At 48.8% G+C, this 12294-nt stretch overlaps 1 protein-coding gene across 2 annotated transcripts in view; it reads left to right on the top strand.

The window, feature by feature from the left end:
- The window catches only part of SERHL2 (serine hydrolase like 2), a 1569464-nt gene that overhangs the window by 1287131 nt on the left and 270039 nt on the right, over positions 1–12294 (top strand). The window lies entirely within an intron of this gene.

Genomic DNA, 12294 nt, shown 5'->3' with positions numbered 1-12294 from the left:
CCACTTAGATCAAAAAAAGGTGTTCGGTACACCAATTATACAATAGAGAACAAACACAGACCGAAAAAAGATACCAGGGAATAAAAGTTCAAACACATATGTCAGAATGACATGCCCTATAGGTATTATCTCAGGTGTTATATACCTGTTGATTGTCTTAAGTAATATTACTAAAAAACTATAACACAGTATAAATGTTAGTCGTGCAGTGATCAACCAAGATTTGGTATATAGGGTCACGCACTGCGGGGGTCCTGGCTGATCCCCCTCCACTCAATTATAGTATATGAGTGGGGTGTAGCTATCCCACAGGTTGACTCAAAAGGTCACTGCTAAGGATGGTAAGGACCTGAGTGTGGTCGCATATTGTGATATTATAAATCACCTCTGCTAACCCCTCGTTTGTGGAGATCCTATACACACCCTCAAAAGGGAGGCTATTTACAAAAGTGCTAGAAAATGTGCATAGTGCTGTACATAAAAACCCTAATGAGATCACATTTCACCACAAAGGCTTCTTCAGAAGGTGCTATACATATGTTACATTTGTGCTATACATCATACACATCACCACAGAATTAAAATCACAAAATGCCCCCCATATCTATGCCCCAGTCAGAGCTAGATGCGCCGTGTTCAGCAGCCATATTTATACTAAGGAGGCAGGAAAAGGAGGAGATCACCCCTCTCAGCCACGCCCATCACCACAAATAGGGTTAAAAAGTACTCCTCGTCAGGATATACATAGTATCAATATTGGGGGACATTGCCCCTCTCCACCCTCATCACATCACCGCCAAAATCCTGGTCCGGGGGGGTCCCAGAAGGTCTCACACATTCCTAAATGTGCGGTGGACGCTATCTGCGTTCCACGCATAGGGAAAGAGGTGGAACTGCGTTCCACGGAGCCGCTTGCGTCACTTCCGCGTATAGATCCATGCGCACAATGGGCTTACTAACGTTACTAACGCGGCCATACCTTCGCATAGACGCGGTAGGCGGACGCGGCTAACGCGGATTTACCTCCGCATAAACGCGGTGGGCAGGGTGCGTCAAAAGGTGGCGCCGCCCACTCACTCATTGTAATGCATCGATCTCCCATGAAAGGAGGTGGGGACGATTAGTGTACGCCCCCATCACCATGGCGATACGTAAACACCTCTCAATAGAGATGTATCAGGCTTAAAGATGAGAAAAGGGGGGAGACCCTGTCAAAAACAGGGGAGGGGGGTGATGGGGTGATAATGCGAGCCAAGCAGGGACATGACTGTTACACCTAAACATTGTTAAAGTGCAGATCGCACAGAGAGAGCATAATATATTATGTTTTGCCCTGTGGGGGGGGGGGAGTACACGTTTACTCATAGATCAATCACGATCAATATCACTAAATACACGATTTAGGAGACAATAGAAGAGATCAGGGTACAGTGGAGGGAATTGTATAAAGGTATAAACTGCTAGACATGGGAATGCTATAAGAAACACGCAAGATTAAAATCTTCGTTCAGTCCATTCGGTGAGATAGTGTCTAAACGAAATATCCACTGGGATTCTATTTGCGTGAGTCTTTGGTCAAAATTACCCCCCCTGAAGTCCCTTCTCCAAGTCTGTATCCCCCAAAACTGTATATCAAAACGTGTACAAGTATGAAATTCGTTCATATGTCTCGCAATGGATGTGTCTCTCCGATGTTTGATGTCACCAACATGTTCCAACACACGGTCCTTAAGCTGTCGGGTAGTTTTGCCCACATACCACAAATTGCAGGGGCATTTTGCCCCATATACCACGCCCCTGCTCTCGCAGTTAATAAACGACTGTATGCGAAAGGTTCTGCCGCTTGTAGGAACAGTAAATTGTTTCAGAGTTGGCATATGCTTGCAGGCCTTACAATGGCCGCACCTGAACGACCCCATTGGTTTTGGTGGAAGCCAAGTTTCTCTGGGGGCAGAGGGTGGGGAATACGTGCTGTGGACGAGTATATCACGTAAATTAGGTGACCGTCTATAGGTGATGGCTGGGGTATCGGGGAGATGTCTCGACAGGTCTTTGTCCTTTTGTAGGATGGGCCAATAGTGTCGCATGATCTCAAAAACCCTGTGTGAATCATCCGTAAAGGTCCCGATAAGGCGGGGTACCTTCACAGTATCTTTGGAACTTCCCTTTCGTTCATAACTATGTCTTTTATTTGTATCACTCAGAGTCACCTCACGAGGGGTCTCAAGTGCACGCTTATGTGCGCGTTCAATGACATGATCTGGAAAACCTCTTTGCCTGAAACGCTGTCTCAGAAGGGTGCATTCTCTGTTAAATGCCTCAGGTGTCGAGCAGTTCCTTCTAGCTCGGAGGAACTGCCCGATTGGGATACTCTTACGTAGTGAACTTGGGTGGGAACTTTCCCATCTCAACAGGGAATTTGTGGAGGTCGGTTTACGAAATATTTCGGTCTGTATTTTGCACTTATCAATCGTTATTTTAAGATCTAGAAAATTGATAGTATCATTATCGATCTCATATGTAAAGTGCATACCAATTTGATTGGAATTCAGAATCTCAACAAAATCAATAAACACATCTTTAGGCCCATCCCACAGGATGATCACGTCGTCTATAAATCTCCCCCAATACAAAATGTGAGAAGTAAAGAAGGTGAGATCCTCGGAGAAAACATGGACATCTTCCCACCAGCCCAGGAACAGATTAGCATATGTGGGGGCGCAAGCCGTCCCCATAGCACTGCCCCTGAGCTGGTGGTAGAACCGCCCCCCAAAAAGGAACACATTATGTGTTAAAATAAATTCAAGAAGCCTCATGAGTAATCGATTGTGTGACTCAAGATGTTGTCCTCTCGTTTTCAGAAAGTACTGTACAGCTGCTAGTTCCAGTTTATGATCTATATTACTGTATAAGGACTCGACGTCCAAACTCGCTAACAGAGTGGTCGGTGGTACCTCAATGTCCTGTATTTTGGTGAGTAAATCTTTGGTGTCTCTCAGATAGGAAGGCAGGGCCTCGACAAAGGGTCTTAGAAATGTATCCACATATCTACTAGTTTCGTCTGTCAGATTACCACAGCCTGACACTATGGGCCTACCAGGGGGTGGCAGTTTTTCTTTGTGTATTTTTGGCAAAGCATAGAATACAGCCAATCTCGGGAATTTTGTGGAGGTCTCCAAGTGAGTGTAGTCTACTGCATCCAAACATCCCTTATCCACAGCATCTTTCAGTATCTTACAGACCCCCCCGGACCAGGATTTTGGCGGTGATGTGATGAGGGTGGAGAGGGGCAATGTCCCTCAATATTGATACTATGTATATCCTGACGAGGAGTACTTTTTACCCCTATTTGTGGTGATGGGCGTGGCTGAGAGGGGTGATCTCCTACTTTTCCTGCCTCCTTAGTATAAATATGGCTGCTGAACACGGCGCATCTAGCTCTGACTGGGGCATAGATATGGGGGGCATTTTGTGATTTTAATTCTGTGGTGATGTGTATGATGTATAGCACAAATGTAACATATGTATAGCACCTTCTGAAGCAGCCTTTGTGGTGAAATGTGATCTCATTAGGGTTTTTATGTACAGCACTATGCACATTTTCTAGCACTTTTGTAAATAGCCTCCCTTTTGAGGGTGTGTATAGGATCTCCACAAACGAGGGGTTAGCAGAGGTGATTTATAATATCACAATATGCGACCACACTCAGGTCCTTACCATCCTTAGCAGTGACCTTTTGAGTCAACCTGTGGGATAGCTACACCCCACTCATATACTATAATTGAGTGGAGGGGGATCAGCCAGAACCCCCGCAGTGCGTGACCCTATATACCAAATCTTGGTTGATCACTGCACGACTAACATTTATACTGTGTTATAGTTTTTTAGTAATATTACTTAAGACAATCAACAGGTATATAACACCTGAGATAATACCTATAGGGCATGTCATTCTGACATATGTGTTTGAACTTTTATTCCCTGGTATCTTTTTTCGGTCTGTGTTTGTTCTCAGATGTAGGTAGGGCAGGTTTTTGTGCACAGATTTATATGCCAGGCATAGAATCTTGAAACTTATCCTGAAATGGATAGGGAGCCAGTGCAGGGATTTACAGAGGAGAGATGTGGATGCGGAGCACTGCAAAGAATGGATGAGTCTTGCAGCCGCGATCATCACTGATTAAAGGGGGCAATGCATTTCAAGGGGAGGCCAGAAAGGAGGGAGTTACAGTTATCAAGGTGGGAGATGATGAGGGCATGGATGAGCAGCTTGGACGTGTCCGAGGTTAAGAAGGGATGAATCTTAGAGATATTACGGAGGTGGAAATTGCAGACTCTGGTGACGTTTTGGATGTGGGGGATGAAGGAGAGGTCAGAGTCCAAGGTGACACCCAGACAGCAGCCTGAGAGTAGAGGTGTAGCGAACGGTTGGCCGGTGAACGGTTCCAGGCGAACTTTGGGGGTTCGCGTTCGCCTGCACCAGGCGAACTTTTGCGGAAGTTCGATTCGCCCCATAGACTTTAATGGCCGCCGACTTTAACGGTTAATAGCAAAGTCCCCTTACATAGTAGAAACACCCCGAAATTGTTGGGAATGTTAAGAGGAATAGTGGGAACAAGAGGAATTTTTTTTTTTTCAAAAAGACCTTATACTTTTTGAGAAAATCAATTTTAAAGTTTCAAAGTAAAATGAGCCGATTCATAAAAAAAGAACCGATTCATTAAAAAGAACCGGATGATTCAAGAACTGTTACTATAGCAGAGAATGCGTCCTGAGCAGGACGTGAAGCTGCCGGCTCCCTGCTGTCTCTCCCCACCAGCCTGCACCTGTCACCCTCACCTAGCCTGGCACCCAGCGCACCCATGGGTGCCAGGCTAGGTGAGAGTGACAGGTGAGGAGGTGGGGAGAGACAGCAGGAGCCGGCAGCTATGCGTCCAAAAGGACGCATTCTCTGCTATGTGGGGGACGGCGGAGATCTTCAATCAACTTAATTGAAGATCGCAACATAAGAGGATACAGTTCGTTGGATCGTTTACTGTGGATATTGGCATGGGAAAACTTTTTTAAAGGTACAGGTAAGTATTTATGGTTAATTTAGAATAATAAAATACTTTTCTCGTGGTTGTGTTTTTATTTCATTTAACCTTTTGTGGAAATAGGTAAAGGGTACTGTACCCCTATACTCATTTCTCCTGGGAGGGGGGTGGGCATCTGGGGTCCCCTTCTTAAAGGGGACTCCCAGATGCCACCATGAACCCCCCCCAGGGAGTCGTCGCCCCCACATCCTCCTGGGGCACCGGAGGTGGGGAAGAGCCTCTTGTCCATGGATTGGACAAGGGCTCCGGGGGGGGGGGGGGAGGGGAAGGCTTGGCTGCCCCTGCCCCCCCGGAGCCCCCCATACCATGGACCATGCGGGCTGGTATAGCTCAGGGTGCGAAGCCCCAGTCGGCTGGGGCTCCGCATTCTGGCTATCCCAGCCTGCATGGGGGACAAGGGGTTACAGAGGCTCGGGAGGGGGGACCCCACGTCATTTTTTTTTTCATTTATTTCCCACACTTAGCACATAAAAATAATAAATATATATATATATATATATACATATATATATATAAATATATATATATATACATATATATATATATATTTTTTTTAACCTCTGGACGACCAGCTAACGCCGATTGGCGTAAACTGGTCGTCTGCGGGTTACCATGGAAACGCCATGTCAGTTCACGGAGGGTGTCTCCCTGAACAGCCGGAGAGGCGCCGATCGCGGCTCGCCAGCAAAATGTAAACAGGCGGGGAAGAAATCCCCACTGTTTACATCATACGGCGCTGCTGCGCAGCAGCGCCGTAAGGCAGATCGGCGATCCCCGGCCTCTGATTGGCCGGGGATCGCCGGCATATGATAGGCTGAAGCCTATCCTTCAATGCGCAGGACGGAAATCCGTCCTGCGCAGCTCACAGGGGGAGGGAGAGGGAGGGAGAGGGACGGAGCGCCGAAAACGCTGCGGAGGGTGGCTTTGAAGAGCCCCCCCCCCCGCAAAGCGCAGCAAGCCGGCGGCGATCAGACCCCCCCAGCAGGACATCCACCTAGTGGGGAAAAAAGGGGGTAGTCTGATCACCAAGGCTCACTCCTGATCGTTGCTGCGGGCTGGAGAGCCCACGCAGCACCGATCAGTGCAGAAAGTCCTGGTCGGCAAGTGGTTAAAGGACTCACGAGGCCACAAGTATGAAAAAAGTTAAATACCATTTCATAATCCAGATCCATGGAGGACGCCATCTGCGCCCCCCGTTCATACCGCCATGGCACCCGCAGTAACACTGTCCCCGGTCGGGTCCCGACCCCTCCAAACGGGTCGGGTTCTCATTCCCCCCCCCTCAATATGGCCGCCACAGATTGCCGCGGCTGCGCAGTCCGCAAAGATGCGATTGAGGCTGCACAGCTCTAGGTCCTCCTCCCGATGCGTCCGATGTATGCACGCATATTGATGACGCGGCAGGAGGAGGCCCTAGAGCTGCGCAGGTGCAATCGCGTCTGTGCGGACTGCGCAGCTGCGGCAATCTGTGGCGGCCATATTGAGTGGGGAATGAGAACCCGACCTGTTCGGAGGGGTCGGACTCGGGAGTCGGGACCCGACCGGGGCCGGTATTACTGCGGGAGCCATGGGGGAATGAACGGGAGGGCGCGGATGGCGTCCTCCATGGGTCTGGATTATGAAAAGGTATTTAACTTTTTTCACATTTGTGGCCTCGGAAGTCCTTTAAATATTGTTTCCTGCTATCTTTTTAACATATCCTGCAAATTTGGTGTTGCTAGGATGTAAGGGGCCTTTGCTATTAACTGCTAAAGTCGGCGGGTGATGATAACCAACCAGAATTATAGGGGTGCAAAAGTGCTGAATTCTGCCATAGGCTTCCATTAGGCTCCCTATTTCACTTTTAAAAATCTCAAATCTTTTCAAAGGGCAATTGCTCAGCAGTGGCAAATTTTCTAGCACTGTAGGAACTGTTAGGGGGATTATAACTAGTGAGTTTCGGGCCCCTAGGCCGAAGAGGTCATAGCCTAGGGTCTCACATCTTTTCAAAGGGCAATTGCTCAGCAGTGGCAAATTTTCTAGCATTGTAGGGACTAGTGTTGGGCGAACAGTGTTCGCCACTGTTCGGGTTCTGCAGAACATCACCCTGTTCGGGTGATGTTCGGGTTCGGCCGAACATCTCATGGTGTTCGGCCAAACTGTTCGGCCATATGGCCGAACTAAGAGCGCATGGCCGAACGTTACCCGAACGTTCGGCTAGCGCTGTGATTGGCCGAACGGGTCACGTGTAGTGTTGGGCGAACATCTAGATGTTCGGGTTCGGGCCGAACATGGCCGAACTCCGAACATAATGGAAGTCAATGGGGACCCGAACTTTCATGCTTTGTAAAGCCTCCTTATATGCTACATACCCCAAATTTACAGGGTATGTGCACCTTGGGAGTGGGTACAAGAGGAAAAAAATTTAGCAAAAAGAGCTTATAGTTTTTGAGAAAATCGATTTTAAAGTTTCAAAGGGAAAACTGTCTTTTAAATGCGGGAAATGTCTGTTTTCTTTGCACAGGTAACATGCTTTTTGTCGGCATGCAGTCATAAATGTAATACATATAAGAGGTTCCAGGAAAAGGGACCGGTAACGCTAACCCAGCAGCAGCACACGTGATGGAACAGGAGGAGGGTGGCGCAGGAGGAGAAGGCCACGCTTTGAGACACAACAACCCAGGCCTTGCATGAGGACAAGAAGCGTGCGGATAGCAATTTGCATTTTGTCGCCATGCAGTCATAAATGTAATACAGATGAGAGGTTCAATAAACAGGTACCGGAAACGCTAACCCATCACAGATGTTCATTGTTCATGTTACTTGGTTGGGGTCCGGGAGTGTTGCGTAGTCGTTTCCAATCCAGGATTGATTCATTTTAATTTGAGTCAGACGGTGTGCATTTTCTGTGGAGAGGCGGATACGCTGCCGATCTGTGACGATGCCTCCGGCAGCACTGAAACAGCGTTCCGACATAACGCTGGCTGCCGGGCAAGCCAGCACCTCTATTGCGTACATTGCCAGTTTGTGCCAGGTGTCTAGCTTCGATACCCAATAGTTGAAGGGTGCAGATGGATTGTTCAACACAGCTACGCCATCTGACATGTAGTCCTTGACCATCTTCTCCAGGCGATCGGTGTTGGAGGTGGATCTGCACGCTTGCTGTTCTGTGTGCTGCTGCATGGGTGTCAGAAAATTTTCCCACTCCAAGGACACTGCCGATACCATTCCCTTTTGGGCACTAGCTGCGGCTTGTGTTGTTTGCTGCCCTCCTGGTCGTCCTGGGTTTGCGGAAGTCAGTCTGTCGGCGTACAACTGGCTAGAGGAGGGGGAGGATGTCAATCTCCTCTCTAAAGTCTCCACAAGGGCCTGCTGGTATTCTTCCATTTTGACCTGTCTGGCTCTTTCTTCAAGCAGTTTTGGAACATTGTGTTTGTACCGTGGATCCAGAAGGGTATAAACCCAGTAATTGGTGTTGTCCAGAATGCGCACAATGCGTGGGTCGCGTTCAATGCAGTCCTAGGCCGAAGAGGTCATAGCCTAGGGTCACAAAACCTGTTTATTTGGGCAATTTCAATGGTGGCGAGTCTGACGTACATAAATCGCAGCAATGGCCGTTAGCAACGTCTTAATCTCACGAAATGTCTCATGCAGGTAGAAGACATATTGTTAGACTTGGATTCCAAAGATGGGGTCCCTACATCTCTGCAAACCAGAGTTACAGGGGTCCAAAATTGGTAAAATCCCCCATAGGATTTCATTGCCTCCCTATTTCACTTTCCAAAATCTCACATCTTTTCAAAGGGCAATGGCTCAGCAGTACCAAATTTTCTAGCATTGTAGGGACCCTTAGGGGGAACATGACTGGTGAGTTTCGGGCCCCTAGACCGAAGAGGTCATAGCCTAGGGTCACAAAAACCTGTTTATTTGGGCTATTTCAATGGTAGTGATGGTGGCGTACACAGGGCCGGATTTGTGCTTTTTGCCGCCCTAGGCCGATCATCACCAGCCGCCCCCTCCCTCTCCCTCCCCCCACCGACCAACAGCACCCCTCACACACGCACATAATTTATATGCACCTTTTCATCAGATTACATAATTTAATAACCACTATGCCCCTAGATAAAATAAATAAGTAGTTATTAAGAAGTGTAGCAGAGCTCAGTAAAAGGCAAAAATGTATATATACCTGGGGCTTCCTCCAGCTCCATACGCTCCAATCGGTCCCACGCCGCTGTCCTCAGTCTTCTGAAGCGCCGGTACCGGGTCCCTGCATTCCGTGAGTCTGAGCTAGTCTCACGTAAGAGAAGTTCGCCCTCTACGTATCTCTCCGGCAACTGCTGGAGAGATACGCGAAGAGCGCACATCTCCTGCATAGACTGGAGCCGACTGACGGCAGAGCGGGGAACCAGTGCCGGCGCTGCAGAAGGTCGAGGACAGCGGCGTGGGATCGATTGGAGCGTATGGGGCCTGGAGGAAGCCCCAGGTATGTATACATGTTTGCCCTTTACTGAGCTCTGAGTCCCTTTAAGTAGCCATGGCTACAGGATGATTAGGATGCCCTGACCTGTGTAATAGAGTAAAAAGCTAAAGGCCCGTATCCACTACACTATTTTTTCGACAACTGGCAATTTTTTTGAGCGACAAGTGATTGTTTCGGTATCACAACATTGGTGCAGTTGCACGATTACATAAACGTTTGAGATGCGCAGCGACAATGTCTGCCACGGAGGATCAGATCTTTAAGCGTCAACAACTCCTGCTCAAAGTACAAAGATCTATTGAACTCTTGTTCGCGTTCGTGTGCCATCGTCGCATGTACCAGCCAGCAGGAAGATGGATTGGAGAATGCTCGTGGACGTCTTTGTGAGCCATCTTCCTACGTAGTTGAGTATTCAGCTTAAGATCAGCAGTGGAAGGGTTACAAGACAAGGAGGGATGCAGCTGGTGGGAGCAGAGATAAGAGCAGCAGAGATCAAAGCTGGTCAGTGAGAAAATGACAAGGGGGGAGGAAGAGGGGGCCGTTTACCTGGCATACCGCTGGTGTCTGCAGGATGTCACTTGCCCCTGTATTAGCGTGTGCTTCAGAGAGGGAAAGGCAAACTGCAGCTGTTGCCGACAACCAGAGATGCGAGCCTGGGAGTGAAAGGGTAGTTGGAGCTTCTGCACAGCCCACTACATAATAGACTGTCTGTCATGCAGCTAGCTACAGTCTGAATCTGGCGCCGGGGAAAAGGGGGCGGCCACTCACGGAGACAGCACCAGTATTGCCTAATTGTGTACATTCACACTGAAAATGCTGAATATATACAGGCACATTTGCCATCTGGAGGGCTGAGCTGTGACTCACCTGACCCCTGTATGATAGCAGCTTCCCTGGTCTGCTGCCCCACTCGCTGGTGGCTGTCCGCTTCCTTCTCTCCCGCATCTTCCTGTATTAGCTCTGCTGTTACTGCCCGCTTACTCCCTGCTTTCACCTCCACTTGTCTGCCTTTGAGACCCAAACTTCCCCTTGCTCGTTGCCCGGGCTTTCCTCTATCAGACCTGCAGCAATCAGCGTGGCCCCCAGTGATGAGTCAGGCAAGTGGTGACCAATGAGGGCGCTGCATACTTCACATAAAGGAAGTGTGAAGTATACAGTGCTGTGATTGGTCACCACTCGCCTGACTCATCACTGGGGGCCACGCTGATTGCTGCAGGTCTGATATCGGCAGCGGAGTAAGGGGAAGTTGCGTCTCACACATAGACAGACAAGCGGGGGTGAAAGTGGGGAGCAAGCGGGCAGTAACGGTACATAGCTAGGTTGCATAGCAGGCGCCCCAGCTGCCCCTTCCGCCCTAGGCCTCTGCCTCGGAGGCCTTCCCACAAATCCGGCCCTGCGTACATAAATCTCAGCAATGGCCGTTAGCAAAATCTGAATCTCACGAAATGTCTCATGCAGGTAGAAGACATATTGTTAGACTTGGATTCCAAAGATGGGGTCCCTACATCTCTGCAAACCAGAGTTACAGGGGTCCAAAATTGGTAAAATCCCCCATAGGATTTCATTGCCTCCCTATTTCACTTTCCAAAATCTCACATCTTTTCAAAGGGCAATGGCTCAGCAGTACCAAATTTTCTAGCATTGTAGGGACCCTTAGGGGGATCATGACTGGTGAGTTTTGCCACTGCTGAGCCATTGCCCTTTGAAATGGTGTGAGATTTTGGAACGGTAAATAGGAGGCCCAATGAAAGCCTATGGGGGATTTTACCAATTTTGGACCCCTGTAACTCTGGTTTGCAGAGATGTAGGGACCCCATCTTTGGAATCCAAGTCTAACAATATGTCTTCTACCTGCATGAGACATTTCGTGAGATTAAGACGTTGCTAACGGCCATTGCTGCGATTTATGTACGTCAGACTCGCCACCATTGAAATTGCCCAAATAAACAGGTTTTGTGACCCTAGGCTATGACCTCTTCGGCCTAGGACTGCATTGAACGCGACCCACACATTGTGCACATTCTGGACAACACCAATTACTGGGTTTATACCCTTCTGGATCCACGGTACAAACACAATGTTCCAAAACTGCTTGAAGAAAGAGCCAGACAGGTCAAAATGGAAGAATACCAGCAGGCCCTTGTGGAGACTTTAGAGAGGAGATTGACATCCTCCCCCTCCTCTAGCCAGTTGTACGCCGACAGACTGACTTTCGCAAACCCAGGACGACCAGGAGGGCAGCAAACAACACAAGCCGCAGCTAGTGCCCAAAAGGGAATGGTATCGGCAGTGTCCTTGGAGTGGGAAAATTTTCTGACACCCATGCAGCAGCACACAGAACAGCAAGCGTGCAGATCCACCTCCAACACCGATCGCCTGGAGAAGATGGTCAAGGACTACATGTCAGATGGCGTAGCTGTGTTGAACAATCCATCTGCACCCTTCAACTATTGGGTATCGAAGCTAGACACCTGGCACAAACTGGCAATGTACGCAATAGAGGTGCTGGCTTGCCCGGCAGCCAGCGTTATGTCGGAACGCTGTTTCAGTGCTGCCGGAGGCATCGTCACAGATCGGCGGCGTATCCGCCTCTCCACAGAACATGCACACCGTCTGACTCAAATTAAAATGAATCAATCCTGGATTGGAAACGACTACGCAACACTCCCGGACCCCAACCAAGTAACATGAACAATGAACATCTGTGATGGGTTAGCGTTTCCGGTCCCTGTTTA

Source organism: Hyperolius riggenbachi, chromosome 6, assembly GCF_040937935.1.
Source record: "Hyperolius riggenbachi isolate aHypRig1 chromosome 6, aHypRig1.pri, whole genome shotgun sequence".
Taxonomy (NCBI): Eukaryota; Metazoa; Chordata; class Amphibia; order Anura; family Hyperoliidae; genus Hyperolius; species Hyperolius riggenbachi.
The sequence above is the reverse complement of the archived record's forward strand: the minus strand, read 5'-3'. Positions and strand labels throughout refer to the sequence as shown.